At 48.1% G+C, this 14,425-nt stretch overlaps 1 pseudogene; it reads right to left on the reverse strand.

Moving 5' to 3' along the window:
• LOC106593383 (cytoplasmic dynein 2 heavy chain 1-like) overlaps nt 1-6,280 on the reverse strand; it is a 113,912-nt pseudogene extending 107,632 nt beyond the window's left edge.
• Nucleotides 6,281-14,425: the final 8,145 nt, after the last annotated feature.

A 14,425-nucleotide genomic window follows, 5' to 3' on the forward strand; every position in this document is an offset into this window, starting at 1 on the left:
GAATGATGAATGAATGAATGAATGGATAAATGGATATATAAATGGATGGATGAATGGATGAACAGATGGATGGATATATAAATGGATGGATGGATATATAAATAAATGGATGATGGATGGCTATATAAATGGATGGATGGATATATAAATGGATGGATGGATATATAAATAAATGGATGATGGATGGATGAATGAATAAATAAATGGATAAATGAATGGATGGATGGATGGATGGATGAACATATGGATGGATGGATATATAAATGGATGGATTGTCACGTCCTGACCAGTGAAAGATGTCATTTGCCATAGTAGTATGGTCAGGGCGTGGCAGGGGGGTTTGTTTTGTATGTATTTTGGGTTTTCTGTTTCTATGTGGGTTGGTTCTAGTTGTCATTTTCTATGTGTTGGTTTTCATGTTCGGCCGGGTATGGTTTCCAATCAAAGGCAGGTGTCTTTCGTTGTCTCTGATTGGAAGCCATACTTAGGCAGCTTGTTTTTCCTTTGGGGTTGTGGGTGGTTGTTTTCCGTTTTGTTGTTTGTACCTGACAGGACTGTTGTTGGTCGTTTTGTTATTTTTGCTAAGTGTTTTCATTAAAAGTAATATGAGCACTTCACACGCCACATTTTGGTCTCCTTTAAGACGACCCTTATTACATGGATGAACGGATGGATGAATGAAGGAATGAATAAATGGATGGATGGATAGATAAATGGATGGATTGACGGATGAACGGATGAATGGATAGATAAATGGATGGATTGACGGATGAACGGATGAGTGGATAGATAAATAGATGGATTGACGGATGAATGGATGAATGGGTAGATAAATGGATGGATTGACCACCTCGTCTCACCTCCTTGGTGAAGTCCTGTCATGATTCGAGGTTCCCGCCCAGCCCTCTTATGAGATTTACCACAAACTGACACTGTCCCGACCAGACTGGTCTACACCACAAAGTCATTCTGACATTGAGAGAGAGAGAGAGAGAGAGAGAGAGAGAGCAAGGGAGAGAAGAGAGACAGCAAGGGAGAGAGAGTCAGAAGAGTAACAGTTATGAACACAAGATATCCAATCCACTACAGCATATTTCGGGTAAAACTCTGATTGGCTAGAGTATATTTGGGGTAAAACTCTGATTGGCTAGAGTATATTTGCAGTAAAACTCCACTTGGCTAGAGTATATTTGGGGTAAAACTCCATTTGGCTAGAGTTTGTTTGGGGTAAAACGCCACTTGGCATGAGTATATTTGGGGTAAAACTCCATTTGGCTAGAGTATGTTTGGGGTAAAACTCTGATAGGCTAGAGTATATTTGCGGTAAAACGCCACTTGGCTACATAAATCCAGTTAATGCTATTGATTACAACCAGTAGAGGGCAGTATCAGTATGTTTAAGCACCGAGGCCAGGCCTCTGTGGAAGTAGTCTCTCATCCAGTTCTCCAGGTTACTGCGACACTCATCAGGCTGACCCTTCAGCCACGACTTGACCAACACACTCACATCTGTGTCCTCATCACTACAGACAGAAGATGGGGGTTGGAACATGACTAGAACATGACTAGAACATAACTGTAGATTTACCTGCCCTCCTGGGACCTACAACCACCACTCCCCTCCCTCCCTCCCTCCCTCCCTCCCTCCCTCCCTCCCTCCCTCCCTCCCTCCCTCCCTCCCTCCCTCCCTCCATCCTTTCATCTATACTCTCGACTAAATAGCTAATACAACTCCAGACCAGAGTTTTCCTCATCTATAGGGAGTGTCCCACAAACACACGGTCACAAACACACACACGGCTATTGTCCCCCACCTGACTGGGTATGAATTTGAGGCGTGCCTCCTCGTAGATGGCCTGCAGGGCGTTGCTGAGGGTATTGTCCTCCACGTCAGTGAAGACCACCCCAGGGAACACGTCTTGGACAAGGGCATCAAACCTGCTGCTGTCTGCAACTGTCAGCTTGGACATGGTGTTCAACCTCAATGCCTGCACCCCCAGACCCCCCTCCTTGACTGGAGGACACATAGATAGAGAGGGGGTATAGGGGAGAGAGGAGTTAATTTGTATAAAAGTTAACTTGTTTCTTTGTTATTCTGATACACTGTGTCTCTACTAGCTACATCAGCAGCGTTATACATGTGCTAATTACGACCCGTGTCATGATTTAGAGTTCATCAATACCTTTGTTCTCCTCTCTAAAGCTGCTGGCACTAGAAGCACAGAAGCAGAGCTGGTTTTTCACTGGAACATTTGACCTGACAATAGATGGAGCAAACAGAGCAAGCCCCAGGGACAAACGTGCTGTCTGACAAATAGAATAAACGAGGGAATGAGAGAGAGAGAGAGCGAGAAAGCGAGAGAGAGCGAGAGAGAGAGAGAGAGAGAGAGAGAGAGAGAGAGAGAGAGAGAGAGCGGTGGAGAAGGAAACAGAGAGATCAACCGGGGATCAGAGAGATATGGACAACCAGGCATCAAGGGGGAGGCAAGGAGAGGTCAGAGAGAGGGGGGGAGAGAGGAAGAGGCAAAGAGGGAAGAGGGGAAGAAAACAACTCAACTAAGACCATTGTTTGAGGAAAATGGCAAAAGGACAGAGAGGCAAGAGAGCCCACTGATGAAAGTTTAGGGGGGTATTTGGCTATTAGGGATGTGTTGTTGGAGTGGGGAGTAAGTGTCAGTTTAGGGCGTCTTACTCTTGTTCTTGGCCTCACTCCTCCTCTGCTGCTGCAGCAGACTGCCACAGCCTCTCAGCACTGTCTTAAGAGCCCTTAATAGCCCCAGCCATTGTGCTGCTGGGCAGTCAACAGCTCCATACACACAGTCCATACATGTTACACGCTAAGACATAGATACATACAGTGCATTCGGAAAGTATTCAGACCCCTTGACCTTTTCTACATTTTGTTACAGCCTTATTCTAAAAATGATTCATTTAAAACAAAAACACAATACCCCATTATGACAAAGTGAAAACAGGATTTTAGACATTTTTGCAAATTTATGATAAAAAAATAAAAAAATCTTATTTACATAGGTATTCAGACCATTTGCTATGAGACTCAAAATTGAGATATTTCTACAACTTGATGGGAGTCCACTTGTGGTCAATTAAATTGATTGGACATGATTTGGAAAGAAACACCTGTCTATATACAGTGGGGGAAAAAAGTATTTGATCCCCTGCTGATTTTGTACGTTTGCCCACTTACAAAGAAATGATCAGTCTATAATTTTAATGGTAGGTTTATTTGAACAGTGAGAGACAGAATAACAACAAAAAAATCCAGAAAAACGCATATCAAAAATTTTATTAAATGATTTGCATTTTAATGAGGGAAATAAGTATTTGACCCGTCTGCAAAACATGACTTAGTACTTGGTGGCAAAACCCTTGTTGGCAATCACAGAGGTCAGACGTTTCTTGTAGTTGGCCACCAGGTTTGCACACATCTCAGGAGGGATTTTGTCCCACTCCTCTTTGCAGATCTTCTCCAAGTCAGATCTTCTCCAAGCTGAAGTTTGGCAACTCGAACCTTCAGCTCCCTCCACAGATTTTCTATGGGATTAAGGTCTGGAGACTGGCTAGGCCACTCCAGGACCTTAATATGCTTCTTCTTGAGCCACTCCTTTCTTGCCTTGGCCATGTGTTTTGGGTCATTGCCATGCTGGAATACCCATCCACGACCCATTTTCAATGCCCTGGCTGAGGGAAGGAGGTTCTCACCCAAGATTTGACGGTACATGGCCCCGTCCGTCGTCCCTTTGATGTGGTGAAGTTGTCCTGTCCCCTTAGCAGAAAAACACCCCCAAAGCATAATGTTTCCACCTCCATGTTTGACGGTGGAGATGGTGTTCTTGGGGTCATAGGCAGCATTCCTCCTCCTTCAAACACGGCGAGTTGAGTTGATGCCAAAGAGCTCCATTTTGGTCTCATCTGACCACAACACTTTCACCAGTTGTCCTCTGAATCATGAAGATGTTTATTGGTAAACTTCAGACGGGCTTGTTCATGTATTCTTGAGCAGGGGGACCTTGCGAGGGCTGCAGGATTTCAGTCCTTCATGGCGTAGTGTGTTACCAATTGTTTTCTTGGTGACTATGGTCCCAGCTGCCTTGAGATCATTGACAAGATCCTCCCGTGTAGTTCTGGGCTGATTCCTCACCGTTCTCATGATCATTACAACCCCACGAGGTGAGATCTTGCATGGAGCCCCAGCCCGAGGGAGATTGACAGTTCTTTTGTGTTTCTTCCATTTGCGAATAATCGCACCAAATGTTGTCACCTTCTCACCAAGCTGCTTGGTGATGGTCTTGTAGCCCATTCCAGCCTTGTGTAGGTCTACAATCTTGTCCCTGACATCCTTGGAGAGCTCTTTGGTCTTGGCCATGGTGGAGAGTTTGGAATCTGATTGATTGATTGCTTCTGTGGACAGGTGTCTTTTATACAGGTAACAAGCTGCGGTTAGGAGCACTCCCTTTAAGAGTGTGCTCCTAATCTCAGCTCGTTACCTGAATAAAAGACACCTGGGAGCCAGAAATCTTTCTGATTGAGAGGGGGTCAAATACTTATTTCCCTCATTAAAATGCAAATCAATTTATAACATTTTTGACGTGTTTTTCTGGATTTTTTGTTGTTATTCTGTCTCTCACTGTTCAAATAAACCTACCATTAAAATTATAGACTGGTCATTTCTTTGTCAGTGGGAAAATGTACAAAATCAGCAGGGGATCAAATACTTTTTCCCCCACTGTAAGGTCCCACAGTTGACAGTGCATGTCAGAGCAAAAACCAAGCCATGAGATAGAAGGAATTTTCCAGAGAGCTCCGAGACAGGATTGTGTCGAGGCACAGATCTGGGGAAGGGTACCAAAAAATGTCTGCAGCATTGAAGGTCCCCAAGAACACAATGGCCACCATCATTCTTAAATGGAAGAAGATTGGAAACACCAAGATTCTTCCTGGAGCTGGCATCCAGGCTAAACTGAGCAATCGGGGGAGAAGGGCCTTGGTCAGGGAGGTGACCAAGAACCCAATGGTCACTCTGACAGAGCTCCAGAGTTCCTCTGTGAAGATGGGAGAACCTCCCAGAAGGACAATCATCTCTGCAGCACTCCACCAATCAGGCCTTTATGGCAGAGTGGCCAGACTGGAGGAAACCTGGCAGTCACGTCTGGAGGAAACCTGGCACCATCCGTTCGGTGAAGCATGGTGTTGGCAGCATCATGCTGTGGGGATGTTTTTCAGCGGCAGTGACTGGGAGACTAGTCAGGATCAAGGGAAAGATGAACGGAGCAAAGTACTGAGAGATCCTTGATGAAAACCTGCTCCAAAGTGCTCAGGACCTCAGACTGGGGGGAAGGTCCACCTTCCAACAGGACAACAACCCTAAGCACACAGCCAAGACAATGCAGGAGTTGTTTCGGGACAAGTTTCTGAATGTCCTTGAGTGGCCCAGTCGGAGCCCAGTCTTGAACCCGATCGAACATCAGAGATCTGAAAATAGCTGTGCAGCGACACTCCCCATCCAATTTGACAGAGCTTGAGAGAATCTGCAGAGAAGAATGGTAGAAACTCCCCAAATACAGGTGTACCAAGCTTGTAGCATCATACCCAAGAAAACTTGAGTCTGTAATCACTGCCAAAGGTGCAAAAACAAATTACTGTGTAAAGGGTCTGAATTCTTATGTAAATGTGATGTTTCAGTTTGTTTTTATTTTATAAATTTGCAAAAATTTCAAAAACCTGTTTTTGCTTTGTAATTAAGGGGTATTGTGTGTAGATTGATGAGGGGAAAAAACAATTTAATCAATTTTAGAATAAGGCTGTATGATAACAAAATGTGGCACAACACATCTCCCTACAAACAGATAGAGACATATTAAAGGGATAGTGGGAGATTTTAGTAATCAAGCCTCTTTTCTAGTCAGATGGACTCATGCATACGATTTGTCTCTGCGTGCAGTTTGAAGAACGTTTACTGCACACAGAGACATACAAATGTTATCCATGAGTTAATCTGACTCTAGGTAAGTTGCAAAGGCTGTCAAAATGTTGCACTATCCTTTTAAAATAAGAAAAAAATAACACAAAGACACACACACCTGGCGAGGTTGAAGATGGTGACCATCTTGCGTCCCAGTATCTCTTCGTCTTTGAAGCCATCTGAGTAGAGGATGACCTCAGCGATGAGCTCGATGTCTGTTCGGGACATGACCAGCTGCTTCAAGTTGTCAGCTAGCTGCTGTCTCCCTCCATAACCCTTACCAGCCGGGTTCAACATTGGTGATAGAGAGGGAGGTGATAGAGAAAGAGAGAGACAAAGAGACAGAGAAACAGAGAGAGAAAGAGAAAGAGAGAGAGAGAGAGGGCGGGCGGGAGAGACAGAGAGAGACAGACAGATAGAGAGAGACTGTCAGTGTGTCTCTCTGTCTCTCTCTTTCTCTCTCTCTTTATTGCCTGTGTGAGCCTGACAAGACTGTTTTGTTGTTCGTGAGTTCTTCGTTTTTGTTATTTTGGTGTTCTCTTTATTTTAAAATAAATACAAGATGAGCATCCACATTCCTGCTGCGTTTTGGTCCTCTATTCCAGACGACAACCGTTACAGAATCTCCCACCACAACAAGACCAAGCAGCGGAAGAAGGAGAGGAGGAACGCTGAGAAAATGGACTTTGATATGGACGATCGTGAGAAGTGGACTTGGGAGGAGATTATGGCCGGAGAAGGTCCATGGAGGAAGTGGAGCGATGACAGGGAACGCTACAGGGGAACACGACTGGCGTTTAAGCCCGAGAGGCAGCCCAAATAAAAAAATTGGGGGGTGGCACATGGGTAGTTTGGCTGGGCGAGGTCAGTGACTGGACAGGTCCCGTGCTTCGGGGTAATGGGTACTGTGGCGAGGCCAAGTATTTTTGGGCCGGTACGTGCAGTACCAGCGCCCCGCATTTGCCAGGGGGAAGTGGGCATCCAGCCAGTAAGAGCGATGCCAGTTCTGCACTCGAGACCGCCAGTACGCCTCTACCGTCCAGTGCGTCAGCCCTGTCCGACTCGTCCTGTTCCCGCTCCCCGCACTAGCCCTGAGGTGCGTGTTCCCAGGCTGATACCTCCAGTACCAGCACCACGCATCAGGCTTCCAGTGCGTCAACCCAGTCCGACTCGGCCTGTTCCCGCTCCCAGCACTAGCCCTGAGGTGCGTGTCCCCAGGCTGATACCTCCAGTACCAGCACCACGCATCAGGCTTCCAGTGTGTCAGCCCAGTCTGACTCGTCCTGTTCCCGCTCCCAGCACTAGCCCTGAGGTGCGTGTTCCCAGGCTGATACCTCCAGTACCAGCACCACGCATCAGGCTTCCAGTGCGTCAGCCCAGCCTCGAGAGTTCGGCAATAGTGTGCAGTCCAGAGTATCCGGCAATGGTGTGCAGTCCAGAGTATCCGGCAACGGTGTGCAGTCCAGAGTATCCGGCAACGGTGTGCAGTCCAGAGTATCCGCAACGGTGTGCAGTCCAGAGTATCCGGCACCGGTGTGCAGTCCAGAGTATCCGGCAACGGTGTGCAGTCCAGAGTATCCGGCAACGGTGTGCAGTCCAGAGTATCCGGCAACGGTGTGCAGTCCAGAGTATCCGGCACCAGTGTGCAGTCCAGAGTATCCGGCAACAGTGTCTAGTCCGGAACCGAGGGAGTCTGCCTGCGACCCGGAACCAAGGGAGTCTGCCTGTGACCCGGAACCGAAGGAGCCTGCCTGTGACCCGGAACCAAAAGGGTCTGCCTGTGACCCGGAACCGAGGGAGTCGGCCTGCGACCCGGGACCGAGGGAATCTGCCTGCGACCCAGAACCGAAGGGGTCTGCCTGCGACCTGGAACCGAAGGGGTCTGCCTGTGACCCAGAACCGGGTGAGTCTGCCTATGACCCGGAACCAAGGGAGTCTATCAGCAACCCGGAACTGAGTAAGTCTGTTGACGATCCGGAACTAAATATGATTAACTGTGTATCGAATGAGTCTGTCTACAGTGTGGAACGGAAGAGGTCTGCCTACGATCCGGAACGATGGGAGTCTGCCTACGGCCCGAAACTGAGCAAGTCTGTCTGCATTCTGGAGGACAGTAGGCCGGAGCCAGAACCACCTCCTGTATAGGTGGGTTGGGGAGGGGGGGTGTAGCACAGTGCCGTCGGCAGCCACCCTCCCTTCCCTCCCTTTCGTTTAGGGGGATTTTTTGTTGTTGTTGTTTTTTTTTTGTTTTTTTTTATGAGGTGCATCCGGGGTCTGCACCTTTAGGGGGGGGGGGGGGTACTGTCACGTCCTGACCAGTATAAGGGTTATTTGTTATTATAGTTTGGTCAGGACGTGGCAGAGGGTATTTTGTTTGTGGTTCGGGGTGGTGTTTTATGTAGTAGGGTGTTTGATTTATTATTTCCGGGTTTTGGGGTTATGTTCTAGGTTTGTATTTCTATGTGGTCTCTAGTCTTTTGTATTTCGATGTCTAGTTTATTGGGGTTGGACTCTCAATTGGAGGCAGGTGTTTTCTAGTTGCCTCTGATTGAGAGTCCTATATATGGGTATGTGTTTGGTTAAGTGTTTGTGGGAGATTGTTTCTTGTTTTGCCTGTGTGAGCCTGACAAGACTGTTTTGTTGTTCGTGAGTTCTTCGTTTTTGTTATTTTGGTGTTCTCTTTATTTTAAAATAAATACAAGATGAGCATCCACATTCCTGCTGCGTTTTAGTCCTCTATTCCAGACGACAACCGTTACAGATTTTGATAAAATCCCATATCTTTTGGATGAAATACCTCAGTGTGCCATCACAACAGCAAGATTTGTGACCTGTTGCCACAAGAAAAGGGCAACCAGTGAAGAACAAACACCATTGTGAATACAACCCATATTTATGCTTATTTATTTTCCCTTTTGTACTTCAACCATTTGCACATCGTTACAACAGTGTGTGTATATATACATAATATAACATTTGTAATGTCTTTATTCTTTTGGAACTTCTGTGAGTGTAATGTTTACTGTTCATTTGTATTGTTTATTTCACTTTTGTATTTTATCTACTTCACTTGCTTTGGCAATGTTAACAGATGTTTCCCATGCCAATAAAGCCCCTTGAATTGAATTGAGAGAGAGAGAGAGAGATAGAGAGACAGAGGAGGGCGGGCGGGAGAGAGAGAGACAGACAGACAGAGGGCAGCGGGCGGGAGAGAGAGACAGAAAGACAGAGAGACAGAGGAGGGCGGGCGGGAGAGAGAGAGACAGACAGAGGGCAGCGGGCGGGAGAGACAGAGGCGGGCGGGCGGGAGAGAGAGAGACAGAGAGACAGAGAGACAGAGGCGGGCGGGAGAGAGAGAGAGAGAGACAGACAGACAGACAGACAGACAGACAGACAGACAGACAGACAGACAGACAGACAGACAGACAGACAGACAGACAGACAGACAGACAGACAGACAGACAGAGGAGGGCGGGCGGAAGAGATAGAGACAGAGGGAGAAAGAGAGAGAGAGAGAGACAGACAGACAGAGAAAGTGTGTGTGTGTGTGTGTGTGTGTGTGTGTGTGTGTGTGTGTGTGTGTGTGTTCACAGCTGGTCCTGTGCTTCTTCAGTTCTGGATGGACTGTATCTGCATGGACACTCTAGACAGCACAGCCTCCTCCAGGAGGTTGAACTCATCAAAGCAGCCCCAAGCCCCACACGTCAACAACCCCACAAAGGTATGTCCCATAGACTTCACATCTATACACTTCAACACACCATTTATTCATTCATTTACTTTATTTATTTATCTATCCTTTATTTATTTACTTTATTTATTCATCCTTTTTTTCATTTATCTATCCTTTATTTATTTATCTATCCTTTATTAATTAATGTATTTATTTAGTTATCCATCCCTTATTATCTATCCTTTATTTGTTTATCTATTCTTTATTTATTTACCCTTTATTTATTTATCTATTATTTATTTACCCATCCTTTATTTATTTACCCTTTATTTATTTATCTATATTTTATTAATTTATGCATCATTTATTTATGTCGGTGCCAGCAGGGCCATAGGGGTTTCCTCCCAAACCCATCATCATGACCTGGGTCAGATAACACTGATCAGTCATGAGGGTGTGGACCAGCTTAGCCGCATTACACAGGGAGAGATAGGGGAGAGGATGTAGGGATGGAGAAAGTGACAGGGAGAGAGAGAGAGAGAGAGAGAGAGAGGATGACAGTGTGTTGAGGCAGACTTTGCAGAGAGACTGCAGCACACACAGTGTTGCAGGGCTAATTGAGTCATTCAGAGAGGGGTCCTTATCGCTGGGTGAACATCGCCCCCCAATGGTGCAGTACTGTATAGCATTGTAGATGAACTGTTGCCTGGTCCTGAAGTGTGTAGAACTGTCATTTCGACGTGTATGTGTGTAGATGAGGTGTTTCCTGCAGTCAGAACTGTATCTGTGTAGAGGTTTTGGTACCTGCTACTTGTATGTGTAGCTGAAGTGAGCGTCAACCATTTGTATGGAGTAGCGTTTGTCGTTGCTGACGTAGAAACGGTGCCGTTTCCTCCAAGCCCAGGCATCAGGGCTGCTCACCCAAGTCTCACAAATCTGCTTACCCACACTGATGTTATGGACGATGTTCAAGATCAGCTTCAGCTTCAACACACTTGACTCTATAAGGGAGAAGCAAACCACCAACACAGACCCTATGTCTCAAAATCTCTCCCTTTTACCCATAGAGTTCAACGATTCTGATCAGAGCTATGTAGGCCCAGACTCGTTGCAGCTCAGATGTGGTTGTTGATAATACCGTTACGGTATTGAGAAGATCCTTTTAGATCTGGCCCTAGTCATGTCTCCCCCAGGACTGTATCTAATGCTTAGGCCTTATCACCGTGGCCTCTCCCTCAGTCAGAGAGCTTCTCCTCCCCAGCCGGTCCCCACATCACCGTGGCCTCTCCCTCAGTCAGAGAGCTTCTCCTCCCCAGCCGGTCCCCACATCACCGTGGCCTCTCCCTCAGTCAGAGAGCTTCTCCTCCCCAGCTGGTCCCCACATCACCGTGGCCTCTCCCTCAGTCAGAGAGCTTCTCCTCCCCAGCCGGTCCCCACAGAAGCTGGTTTATGTAGCTATTCATTAGGGGCCGGCCATTAGATTAGACTGACAGTTATTACTGCAGCCTCTTAGCAAGCCTCTTTAGCATGAGGGAGCTGGGGAGAGACACATTTACTGGTGATCTGACCTCTTTAGCATGAGGAGCTGGGGAGAAACACATTTACTGGTGATCTGACCTCTTTAGCATGGGGAGCTGGGGAGAGACACATTTACTGGTGATCTGACCTCTTTAGCATGGGGAGCTGGGGAGAGACACATTTACTGGTGATCTGACCTCTTTAGCATGGGGAGCTGGGGAGAGACACATTTACTGGTGATCTGACCTCTTTAGCATGGGGAGCTGGGGAGAGACACATTTACTGGTGATCTGACCTCTTTAGCATGGGGAGCTGGGGAGAGACACATTTACTGGTTATCTGACTTGACACTTGGTAAATAAAACAGCAGTCTGTGATTACAGTAGCATAATTAACAACAGATAGCGCTAAGGCATGCTATGAGCTACTTTAACAACACGCAACCACACACACACACACACACACACACACACACACACACACACACACACACACACACACACACACACACACACACACACACACACACACCTGTGTTTCCCATCACCTCAGAGCTGGTGTCTATGGAGGTGTGGTGCTCTAGCTGAGTAAATAGCTCCGCCTCCTCAGTGAACTGGATCTGCTCTGCGCAGGATCTGCATCCAGAGACACAGAAGTCAGACGGGAGTCAATCAGGAGTCAGACAGGAGTTAATCAGGAGTCAGACAACAGTCAATCAGGAGTCAGACAGCAGTCAATCAGTAGTCAGACAGCAGTCAGACGGGAGTCAGAAAGGAGTCAATCAGGAGTCAGACAGGAGTCAATCAGGAGTCAGACAGGAGTCAATCAGGAGTCAGACAGCAGTCAATCAGGATTCAGACAGGAGTCAATCAGTAGTCAGACAGCAGTCAGACGGGAGTCAGAAAGGAGTCAATCAGGAGTCAGACAGGAGTCAATCAGGAGTCAGACAGGAGTCAATCAGGAGTCAGACAGGAGTCAATCAGGATTCAGACAGGAGTCAATCAGGAGTCAGACAGCAGTCAATCAGAAGTCAGACAGCAGTCAATCAGGAGTCAGACAGGAGTCAATCAGGAGTCAGACAGCAGTCAATCAGGAGTCAGACAGCAGTCAATCAGGAGTCAGACAGCAGTCAATCAGGAGTCAGAGAGGAGTCAATCAGGATTCAGACAGGAGCCAATCAGGATTCAGACAGGAGCCAATCAGGATTCAGACAGGAGTCAATCAGGAGTCAGACAGCAGTCAATCAGGAGTCAGACAGCAGTCAATCAGGAGTCAGACAGCAGTCAATCAGGATTCAGACAGGAGTCAATCAGGAGTCGATTAGGAGTCAGACAGGAGTTACACAGGATCTACAACAGGAGATACATGAGTCAGGCAGGAGTTACACAGGATCTACAACAGGAGATACATGAGTCAGGCAGGAGTCATATAGGAGAAACAGAATAAGACACAGCATAAGTGAGTAATAAATCATACCTGAGATGGGTAGCAGGACGGGTCCACCTATCCTATCCTCCTGGCAGACACACTCATATAGCAGCTGCTTCAGTTTCCTTCATCTCAACAGACTCCCCCAGCCATACCTGGAACACACACACACACACACACACACACACACACACACACACACACACACACACACACACACACACACACACACACACACACACACACACACACACACACACACATTATGAAGGAGCTATATAATCAATTTGTGTGATTGAGTTACACCCTACAGTATCCCCTACCTTCTACTCCTAATCCTTGACCCCTCCACCCCCCTACCTTCTACTCCTGGCCCTTTACCCCTCGACCCCTCCACCCCCTACCTTCTACTCCTGGCCCTTGACCCCTCCACCCACCTACCTTCAACTCCTGCCCCTTGATTCCTCCACCCCCCTACCCTCTACTCCTGCCCCTTAACCCCTCCACACCCCTACATTCTACTACCTTCTACTCCTGCCCCTTAACCCCTCCACCCTCTACCTTCTACTCCTGGCCCTTAACCCCTCCACCCCCCTACCTTCTACTCCTGCCCTTAACCCCTCCACCCCCTACCCTCTACTCCTGCCCTTTAACCCCTACACCCCCTACCTTCTACTCCTGCCCCTTGACCCCTCCACCCCCTACCTTCTACTCCTGCCCCTTAACCCCTCCACCTCCTACCTTCTACTCCTGCCCCTTGACACCTCCACCCCCCTACCTTCTACTCCTGCCACTTAACCCCTCCAAACCCTACCCTCTAGTCCTGCCCCTTAACCCCTCCACCCCCTAAATTCTACTCCTGCCCCTTGACCCCTCCACCCCCCTACCTTCTACTCCTGGCCCTCGACACCTCCACCCCCCTACCTTTTACTCCTGCCCCTTAACCCCTCCACCCCCCTACCTTCTACTCCTGCCCCTTGACCCCTCCACCCCCCTACCTTCTATTCCTGGCCCTTGACCCCTCCACCCCCCTACCTTCTACTCCTGCCCCTTGACCCCTCCACCCCCTACCTTCTACTTCCTGCCGCTTGACCCCTCCACCCCCCTACCTTCTACTCCTGGCCCTCGACACCTCCACCCCCCTACCTTTTACTCCTGCCCCTTAACCACTCCACCTCCCTACCTTCTTCTCCTGCCCCTTGACCCCTCCACCCCCCTACCTTTTACTCTTGCCCCTTAACCCTTCCACTTCCTACTTTAAACTCCTGGCCCTTGACCCCTCCACACACACACACACACACACACACACACACACACACACACACACACACACACACACACATTATGAAGGAGCTATATAATGAATTTGTGTGATTGAGTTACACCCTACAGTATCCCCTACCTTCTACTCCTAATCCTTGACCCCTCCACCCCCCTACCTTCTACTCCTGGCCCTTTACCCCTCGACCCCTCCACCCCCTACCTTCTACTCCTGGCCCTTGACCCCTCCACCCACCTACCTTCAACTCCTGCCCCTTGATTCCTCCACCCCCCTACCCTCTACTCCTGCCCCTTAACCCCTCCACACCCCTACCTTCTACTCCTGCCCCTAAACCCCTCCACCCCTACCTTCTACTCCTGCCCCTAAACCCCTCCACACCCCTACCTTCTACTCCTGCCCCTAAACCCCTCCACCCCTACCTTCTACTCCTGCCCCTAAACCCTCCACCCCCCTACCTTCTACTCCTGCCCCTTGACCCCTCCACCCCCCTACCTTTTACTCTTGCCCCTTAACCCTTCCACTTCCTACTTTAAACTCCTGG

Source organism: Salmo salar, chromosome ssa20, assembly GCF_905237065.1.
Source record: "Salmo salar chromosome ssa20, Ssal_v3.1, whole genome shotgun sequence".
Classification (NCBI taxonomy): Eukaryota; Metazoa; Chordata; class Actinopteri; order Salmoniformes; family Salmonidae; genus Salmo; species Salmo salar.